Source organism: Sminthopsis crassicaudata, chromosome 6 (assembly GCF_048593235.1).
Source record: "Sminthopsis crassicaudata isolate SCR6 chromosome 6, ASM4859323v1, whole genome shotgun sequence".
Classification (NCBI taxonomy): domain Eukaryota; kingdom Metazoa; phylum Chordata; class Mammalia; order Dasyuromorphia; family Dasyuridae; genus Sminthopsis; species Sminthopsis crassicaudata.
The window spans coordinates 10,490,478-10,501,208 of NC_133622.1; positions in this window are offsets into that span (position 1 = coordinate 10,490,478).

Here is a 10,731-nt window from a genome sequence, read left to right on the forward strand (position 1 = left end):
TTAGGGGATACGTATGAGTTGGTCAATGGAGTGGAAGCATTAGAAAGGGCGATAGATTTGATGTTTTTAGACCTTGTTTGGAATACTGCTTTCATCACTTACACTTTAGGTCAGCCAGGAGAAAATTATGCAATCTCTCTAGGTTTCAAATTCAAAATCAGGAGGTTGGTTTATACTGTCATTTCTAAAGTCTCCTTTTGGATAAAGGTCTATGGATTCTGTTGACAATTATATATATATATGTATATATATACATAATATATATTTTACAATTATGATATATAATATATATAATTAATATGCAATATATTATAAAATTAATAATTATATATATTTATTACTATATAGGTAGGTTACTGTAGGCTTGGTATGCTTGGTAATTAGTCATTTGCCTAAATAAGATAGAATAACCTGAGTAGTTTGTGTGAAATTGCAAAGGAGAAAACTAAGAAAAGAGAAGAGGGCCAAAGGTGGGGCCTTGGAGAAAGCTCACCATAGACAATTAGAAAGAAGATGGGACACTTGAAGGAGATATTAAACACTTAGGAAGAATATGTCTCTTTGTGTGCAATCAAGTAGGACAGGAAAAAATTCTTGAAAAAGTGAGGATTTCAACTCAGTTAAAGGAAGCTAAATTGCCAAGATGAGAGAGAGAGAGAGAGAGAGAGAGAGAGAGAGAGAGAGAGAGAGAGAGAGAGAGAGAGAGAGAGAGATCCATGAATGGGGAAAACTAGTGAAAGTGCTCCATCAGAAGATGGAACAAAGCTAACGGGTACAGTGGATGGATTGATGGGCCTGGGCTCTGGAAGTCTGAGTTAAAAATCTCAACTCAGATTAGAGATAGGTGATCCTGGGCAAGTAACTTAATTTCCATCTGCCTCAGTTTTCTCAACGGTAAAATGGGGATCATAAGAGCAGCTACCTTAGAAGTTGTTGTGAAGATCAAGTGCGATAAAGCTCACAGGAGGCATTTCATAAATGTTCCCTTCTTTATGAGGAACAGCATGGAGCTCGATGTAATTGGATATTACATCTTGGGTAGAAGGGACTTTAGATATAAACTAGTGATAGGATCTTAGATAAGATGTCAGGATACCTGCCTTTCACAGATCGTGTAAAAAGTTAAGTGACTTTCCTGAGACCTCAGAAAGAATGACTGGACTTGCTGACCACAGAGCCCTTATGTCCAGCTTGGCGTTTTGCCCACTATACCAAGGACACGATTTCCTTCCCTCTGAGCTGAAATGATAGCTCCTTTATGTCTGACTGGAAGTAGTATAGACTCATTTGGGCTCAGAGTCATAAACTTAATTTGGGAAACTTTTAAAAAAATCTTTCCACCTCCAAAAAGATGTAAAAAACTTAACTTTTTGTTCCATAGACCATTAGGATTTCACTTTTTGATGACAAGAATTTTTTGTTGTTTGCAATGAAAAAGAAGACTAGGAGAGACAGAGATGGAGTGGGGGAAGGGAGGGATGGAGAGGTACATTTCTGGGGCTGGTTTTCAAATGTAATGAGTAGACCCGCCTAAGGCACTGGTGTGATTTTGTTTAAACAAACATAAGCCAATTAAAAATACAAAGAGATCCAAGGAAAAGATGCTCTTGGCTGAAAGCCTCATGGGAAAATAATTTAAAGCACAGATCAATAGCAAAGGAAGAGATTTAGTCCCATAAGACCCAAGCCAGCAACTAACAAATCTCCAGAAATGCATTTGTTGGATTGTATTTAGTGAGAGGCTGTTGCATTAAGGAATCTTATTTTCCTATCATTTAGACTTAAGTATTTACTTAGGGCAAAATTTACAATGTACTTTGGAGGGCAAGTCATTGTACTTAGAACTAAAAGCATTTACCAGTGTGTGTGTGTGTGTGTGTGTGTGTGTGTGTGTGTGTGTGTGTGTGTGTTGCATGAATGCACATTTACCACTGAAGCTGAGCAGGTTTTTTCATTATTATTTTTCAGCCAGAAATTTTAATAGATTTTAAGACAATTCTTACTTAGATGGCTCCTGTAGTCAGTTAAATGAGGCTAGGTTTGTCCCTTTCACCAAAATTGGCCAGATAATCAGGGAATGAAGCCATAAGTTTACTATGGCTGATCTAGGGAAGAATTAACTTTCTTTTCTTTCTTTCTTTCTTTCTTTCTTTCTTTCTTTCTTTCTTTCTTTCTTTCTTTCTTTCTTTCTTTCTTTCTTTCTTTCTTTCTTTCTTTCTTTCTTTCTTTCTTTCTTTCTTTCTTTCTTTCTTTCTTTCTTTCTTTCTTTTTTATTAATTTTATAATTATAATTTTGACAGTATAAATGCATGAGTAATTTTATTTTATAACATTATCCCTTGTATTCATTTTTCCAAATTTTCCCCTCCCTCCCTCTACTCCCTCCCCCCGATGACAGGCAATCCCATACATTTTACATGTGTTACAGTATAACCTAGATACAATATATGTGTGTAAATCCCATTTTCTTGTTGCATGTTAAGTATTGGATTCCGAAAATATAAGTAACCTGGGTAGATAGACAGTAGTGCTAATATTTTACATTCAATTCTCTGATTAACTGCCTTTCTATACTGCTTTAAGTTTTACAGAATTCTTTCTCCATGGCAGTCTTCTGAGAGTGGAAGTGGAATAATTATTGAATCCATTTTACAAATGAGAAAACTGATCTTTAGAAAAATGAAATGATTTTCTCTTGATCATAGAACTACTAATAGTATTTTCCTATGTTGATAGCAGTTGATATCTCACAAAAGATATGAGAGTTAGGTAGGTAGTATACAAAATATTGTCCTTACTTTCCAGATGACAAAACTGGGCACTGGAGAGAATAAATGACTTATCTGTGATCATATAGCTAGTAAGTACTCATTGAGAAGTAAAACGTGGATTTCCTGACAACTATACCAGCAGACAGCTGACAAAGGTGAGAAATGGATGAGAAGGGGAGATCTCCAAAGCAGTGATTCTTCTCAGACAAAAGTTAAGAAGTATCTTAAGGGCTGATGATATATCCCTTTTCCATCCCAATTAAAACCATAGAGTTTTGAAAGTAAAAGAAATCCTACAGGTGAAAAACAATTTAATTTCATGGAAAGAACAGGGGTTTCAAAGGGTTCAGATGCTACCCTTGATGTCTCATGCTGTGGGATCTTGGACAAATCTCTAAAACACTCTGAATTTGTAAAAAGAAAGGTTGGGTTCTATAGTCTCTGATATTGTTTCCACATAATCTATGATGCTATGGTTGTCAATTTAATGCCTTCAATTTCAGAGGAGGGGAGGAAAATGATGGGGCAGACTCCATAGTCTGAAAGGAGAGCTTGCAATGGGACAAAGCTCTGCCTTCACCCAGATCAGAGGCTCTCTTTCCACTCCTCCTCCTGCTGCCTTTTCATAGCCTCTCGCTCGAATGTAATATCTGAGGAGTTGATGAGTTTTATGAATACTTCTATGAAATGGGGACTTCTCCAGTCTCAGTGATTTGGAGAATGTTCTTTGCCTTTATCTCCTCTTCAAGTTGAAATTTTTAATTAAAATTTAATTTCTTTGAGTATTCTTTAAGATGTAAATACCTCAAGATGGGTATACAATAGCGTGAATTATTTTAAAAGATTAGCAAAATAATCAAGCAAATCCTTAGGAAATAGTATACAGGAGGCGTAGCTATTTGTGCCTATCCTTGGGTGACTCTTTCAGAGTCAAATAGAAACCAAGATGTAGTCAAGACTACATCTTGACTTAGAAAAACACACATTAACATTAGTTATGGTCTAGTGTATTTTTATTTATTTTATGAAATATTTTTTCGATTCCATTTGAATCTGGTTCAGGTTGCACTCAGGAAGGCAGGTGATTTGACACCTCTGCCTTCTGAAGCCCAGAGGAAGGGATTTCTGTGATGAGGAGGGCTGGACAAAATGAGGGGTGAATGCCAAAATGAGTGAGAGAGTGGTAAGGGGCTGGTGCCTCAAATCTTGAGACAATGTGCCCAGCAGGGGGAAGAACATCCCTGAGATCAGGGTCTCAGTTGCCTCACCCTGTGTCTAGCCCTCATGGTCATATGTGGTTCAGTATAAAAGTTCAAGGAGAAAGGTACAAAGTGCTTGAAAGTTAAGAGGGATAAAGAATGCTTCCAACCAGAGGGATTAAGGGATGCCTTGGAAGTTGGCTACAAAATACAGATAAATGGACTTTGGAAAATGATGTTTCAGAGCAGAGGAGTGACTGGATCAAAGAGACCTAGGGATGAAAACATTGGGTTTTCTCCAATTTTAGTATATGTGCTGCCGAAGGGAGCATGCATTGAGTTTTCTCAAGCAATGGAAAGTTATAATAATAGCAGAAGAAAAAGCCTCTAGGATTATCCCAGTGCACAATCCAAAGCTTTTGCATCAAGCAAAAACTGTAAAAGCGCCAAGCACAAGAATCAGGATCGCAGGAGCTTCATTTTTCATCAACTTCTATTGTCAGGCTCTTTGCGTTATGCAGCCTTACAATACTGTGATGTAACATCATGTAAAGTCACTTTTGCCTGTTTTCCATTTCCTCTTGAAATTTCTATGCGAACTCCATAGCGTGAAATCACTTCTAAAATTTCCTAGCGCCATCTACAAATGTTTTCACACATACATGTAGGGGCGTGTGTATCTGTACACACTTATAGGAACAGATCTGTGAAATCACACACACATTGGTGTCAGTGTCTATGTTCGTAAATATGGATTAACTAGAACACTTTAATCACTTGCTTGATAGAGTCGGATGTCTTTTTCAGGAAGCTGACCTCCAAATAGTCACTTGAGATAACTAATAGTACTAGGTGGGATTCAGTCAAAATATCCATATGACTTTCTTGAAAGAAAAAGGTGACACTGAAAGGACATAATGACAGTAATCCCAGCCTACCACTGCCTCCTTCGGTATTTGGTGAGGACTGGCCCTGCCAGATGTGTACTCTCCACATGTCCAGTGGTAAAACATCAATGGGAGGGAATGTGGATATAGTCAGGAGGGAAGCTATTGCTATAATTTCTTAGAAAATACCTACCCAAAGAGGAATTCTTTTGCCTTTCATGACCCCTAGAAGACTACTTTGCCCTGGAGGCCAGTTCCACTCCAGTCCCTTCCCTTAGATCCCTCTTTATCTCAAATGGCTTTCCATCAAAAGAAGATGCTGAGGAAAACAATAACAACCTGGAGTTTGTGTTGGGAGCCCAGTGAACTTTACATCAACCACAATTCTCAAACCTTCTGATAACATTTTACCAAAGTAGAAAACCAACTATCATTTTCCTCATTCACTTTTGTCAGAGCCAAATGAATCCTCTGTATAATTAAGACATGACTGTTTTCCCCAGAGAAACACTGATTTCTCTCCTGAAAAATACTCACTTAATCCAAATTCTCAGTGTATTTGGTTCTTCTGAGTTGGGTTCAAACATACAATTCCATTTGGGGAGGATCCCTTCTGATGTGTATAGGGAATGTTTCTAGAGCAAGCAGTTATTAAGAGCCAATCCTGTTGCTTTGCTCAAATTAATATAGGGTACTTAAAAATAAGTGTTTTAAAAGCTTCAGATCCAAATGAACATAGTGGAAGTAGAGAGGTTGGAAGGGACATAAGGAGTAAAATTAGATGAGAAATAAGTTCTTTGGCCATAATTAATTTTTTTTGGCCATAATTAATTTTTTTGTTCATAAAAATAGGATTTAATTCAAAACTCTATAATTAAGACTTTGTTTTTCCCCCTCCTCTGTGTTCGTTGAAATAGCAAATCATGTTGTATTAGAAAAGTTATGTTGTTGTTCCAGATTAGGACTCTGGGTTCTGTATGCTTTGGAGTTGTGAATATCATATAGTATTAAAACAGGTGCAGTTGCTCTGAGATCCTTGATTGATTGAGTTTCTTCTATTGATTTGTTTTTCATTTTAATAATGTAAGAGGAAGAGACTGTGAAATATTAGGTCATTAAATAAAGTGTATACTTCTTTAATCAATTTATGAATTGCTATGTTATGTAGCCATTACTGGCTGAAGGGTCAATGACACTAAAGGTGGCCTTTTAAAAGAAAGACATACACTATAAAGATTTAAAACAAAGTATGGTATATGAATGTTATGGAATATTATTGTTCTATAAGAAAAAGAGGATGATTTCCGAAAGGCCTGGAGAGGCTTACATGATCTGATGCTGAGTGAAGTGACCAGAACCAAGAGAACGCTGTACACAGTAAAAAGATTGCACAATGATCAATTCTGATGGACTTGGCTCTTTTTAACAATGAGATGATTGAAGCCTGTTCCAATGGTCTTGTGATGGAGAGAGCATCTGCACCCAGAGAGAGAGGACTGTGGGAACTAAGCGTGGACCACAGTATAGCATTTTCACTGTTTTTGTTGTTTGCTTGAATTTTATTTTCTTTCTTATTTTTTCCTTTTATATCTGATTTTTCTTGTACAACAAGATAAGGTATAAATATGCATGCATATATTGGATTTAACATACATTTTACCATGTTTAACTTATATTGGATTAGTTGCCATCTAAGGAAGGAAATGAGGGAAAGGGGGGGAATTGAAACAAAGTTTTGCAAGGGTCAATGTTGAAAAATTATCCATGAATATGTTTTGAAAAGAAAAAAGTTTCGATAAAAATGATTTAAAACAAAAAAGGAGAAAAGGATGGGGAGAGAGAGACAGAGACAGAAAGACAGAGAGACAGAGACAGAGACAGAGAGAGAGAGACACACAGAGACAGAGAGATACAGAGAGAGAGAGAAAGAGAAAGAAACAGACAGAGACAGAAGGAGAGAGTCAATCTGTCTATCTCTTGGGGTAGAGAAGAAAGGCAACTGTGAAGGAAGAACCCAGTTTTTGAGAAAAAATACTCTTTATGGTTTATCTTCTGGAGCCTAGAGGACAGGGACAAGGGAAGGGTCTTTCTCTATTTTTTCTCTTCCCCACTTTTTCACGGGCAATGATAACTTACTATCATCCCAGTAAGACAAAGAGGGATGAGTAAAGAGTAAATCCAAAGAACTGAGCTGAACAGTTTAGAACTAGCCCTCACAGAGAGGGGAAAAGGATTAGTTTCCAACTGAGCAATTTAGCTGAAGAGATCCTGTGCTTAGGTAAAGCGCACGAAGACATCCTAAGAAGAGAAAGGATGTTGGGATACTGTTTCGTCAGAGATGTTCACTGCCTTGGCAATGATATATGCTCTCAGCTATGTACCTTTCTACTCTTAGACCCGATATTCTTATTAAAGCTACATTTATCCGTTGGGCAGACTTATGGGGGAACTCTTATTACTATTCATGCTACTGCATTTCAGTAAATTCCTATATTTTGAGAAGGTTGTATCCACAGTCTATCAGAGATGGAGATCTATAAGCTATAGTTTTAGGAGATTGTACATACTGAGTACCTTCAACCTGGGGGAACCCCAACTCCAGCCTAACCAGAAACATACAACTTGGGGATCTGAATTATAGGGGTAGTCCCATAGAGGTGCTCTATTTAGGAAGTTTGGGTTTAAAAACCACGACAACCAAAGTAACCATGCTTTGCTTCCAAGTGAACTCTTCCATAGGCTCTCATCTTTTACACTTTCTATGGGACTTTATTAGTTCTCATTAGCCAAATTATCTCTGTACTAATGATTCCTGTGTCTACACAGCTAAACCCCCACCTTCCTCTCCCTCCTCCCATTTCCTCATCATCAATTGGCCACTGGTTACTTCTTACTAGATCACCAAATAGACATTGTTCTGTCCAAAACAGAATTTGTCATCCTTCCTCCCAGCTTCCTAACTTAATTCCATTCTGCTGGTCACTCGGCTACCAAGCCTGAGTTAGCTCTTCCTCTTCCCTCTTAGTTGCCATATTCTTTCTATTTTTCCTCTACAGCTTCTCACATAGTTGTCTACTTCTCTCTACTCTCAACCACAGCAATGTGGGTCCTTCACAGCTCACCTGGCTATTGCAATCACTTGCTAATGTATCTGCCTTCTCTAATCCATGCTCCATATATAGCTAATAAATTAGGATTTCGAAAACACCTATCAGATCATGCTTCTTCCCTGTTCAAAAAGTTTCAATAGCTCCCTTCTATAATGAAATGCAAACTCCTAAAGTTAGACATTTAAAAAGCTTTTTAATTTGCTCCAAAACTATCTTTTGGGACTGATTACACGTTATTTACCCCCTTACATTTTCTGCTTTATAGTCAAAATAACTTCCTTGGTATTTTCCGTATATTAAATCCTGTCTCCAAAATTGTATTTTTTGCCACCACTTTGCTTTCTATCACTACATTAATTATACTGCAAAATATTTTAAATAATAAAAAATAGGGAATTGACTAAATAATAGATATGGTATAATAAGCTGATGATGGTTTCTAATAAGGTTGTAGAATTATGATCAGAGATCAGAAATTGGAAATATGACACCTTAGTGTTTTTGCCATTACCCAAGCACACTTTTACACATTAAAACTTCAAGACCCAGTGAGGAGAAGTAACTTGTGTAAGGTCCAGGGCTATTTTCATGATTTAGGTGGGACTTGAATTCAGATCTCCTGCATTCTATTCTGGTGCTCTTCCTACTAGTGATGGACTTTTTATCTTGGTAACTTTATTTGAGAAAGCAGGAAACATCAAATTGGCAACCTCCACTGCTCACATTCTATTCTCATTTCAAATGAAGAATCCAAGTGAGCCAAAAAGCTTCTAACATCCAACAATTTAGTCATTAGCCCCAGAGAACAGAAAGCTGGTTTATCATCTCCTTTCTCTATTCTGAATTCTTCTTTTAAGGGGTATTCAGAAATCATTTGGATGATATGTTGATCTCTGTTAACAAGGTTTTTAGAAATAAGAACAGTCCAAATGGAACTACACATGCAGAGAGTGGTGTGGAGAATTAGTAATTAGGTAATTATAGAGGAAAAGATAAGAAAAACATGTTTGGTTCTCTTGTCCAGATAGTTTAAGCTGGGCATTTTAGCATGAATCTTCGAAAAAATAACTTCAATTCTCTTCACTTGGTCTGTGTTTATAAGTTTCAAAATTATATTAAATTAAAATTCAGATTCAGTAAATATGAAACACCTACTCTGTGCAAAGGACTGCTTTACCTGAGTGACAAAAAATAAAAGATGCTCCTGATCCATCTCAAGGTGCTGTTGGCTGCAGGGAGGTGAATGTGTATGTGCTGACACCATATACAAGATGTCCCAAAGATCTCGGCTCAGTTTTAAGCTTCCTAAAGCTTTGTACCTACCAAGAGTTAGAGTAGAAATCAGGGTGTGATGGGTACAAAGATATCCATAAAAATATTCTACAACAATTTGAGGGAAGAGAACAACAACAATTGGAGCAGGGAAAACACTGAGAGTTGAAGGAAACTTACTCAGAGTTGCTTGCAAAGCTCCGATGTATCACAGGTGAGACTTTCAACCCAAGTCTTTCAGTATCAGAGCCTTTAATTTGCCAGATGAGGGAAATTCGGCCCAGAAATAATGTGAACTCTGTCATCCCCTTTTAAAAATAACCCAACTTTATGTCAGTATGAAATAATCTCATTCCATACCACTGGCATATGGATGGCCAGCTGGCGTCAGAGCCAGGAAGTCCTGGATTCAAGTTCTGCCTTCTATACTCAGAGGTTGTGGGACTTTGGAAAATCATACGTGACTTTTTTAGTGCTCCAGTCAGTCCGTTATGTCACAGGGACCTATCTTGGTAGAGATGAATTGCTTGACTGAGTTTTCTACACCCAAGCAATCAATCACAAGCTCAGTCCTTATCCCTATTCCCAAGCATCAGTGTGATCAAAATTACAGACAATTGTAACCTCCTGGGTAGGGACAAATTTCATTGCCTAATTACTATTTAAATCAACCCTGTGGGTCTTAATTGGACCAGGGTTTTGGAAGGTATCTCTTTCTAATTCGGAGCATTACATGATCTTGCTCACCAAAATTTTAAACATGAGAATATTCTATAAATCTCAGTTTCATCATCTTCAAAATGAAGGAATCCAATGAGACGATCTCTTCATTGCCTCCCCAGAACAAAGTCTGTAAGCAGGGCCATGCTGGAAAATATTTAACAAGCAGCTCTATCTTTGATCCTCCCCCTTCCAATTTTACCAATATACATAGAAAATACTTTAAACTTCATTATTATGAACATTTTCTTCATCACATTAATAAGATTAGATAGTCGATGAAATGAATTAAGCCCTGCTGTGTAGTTTGCTCATTTCCAAGGAGTAAAAGCAGTTTGAACTAGTTCTGACATAGGATAGTTTGAGTTAGCTCTTGTTCACTCCTGTCTGAAAGTCCAGAAGCCGATGCTCTTAACTGCGATCTTTATAACCCCGAAGGCCTTTCTGCCACACACCTTACAGGTGATAAATCTATCATTTTCACATCCCATGAGCATGACAGAAGAAGATAAGGTTTTTAGAACCACAGAAAACCTCAGTTTTTAAATCAACATATTTAAGTCAATATGAGATGATTAAAAATCGGGTAACTGATTTCAGGTCGATGTGGGCTTTCCTAATTTGTTTGCAGTGACACAATGGAATCTTTTTTCAAGGGCTTCCTAATGGAGCAAAATATAATAGCCCTTCCTCTCAGCCTCTTTATTCCCCCTTGCCCCATGCTCATCCCCATGCTGAGGAAAATCCCGAGTTTTAAAGGCCTCTTTCCTTT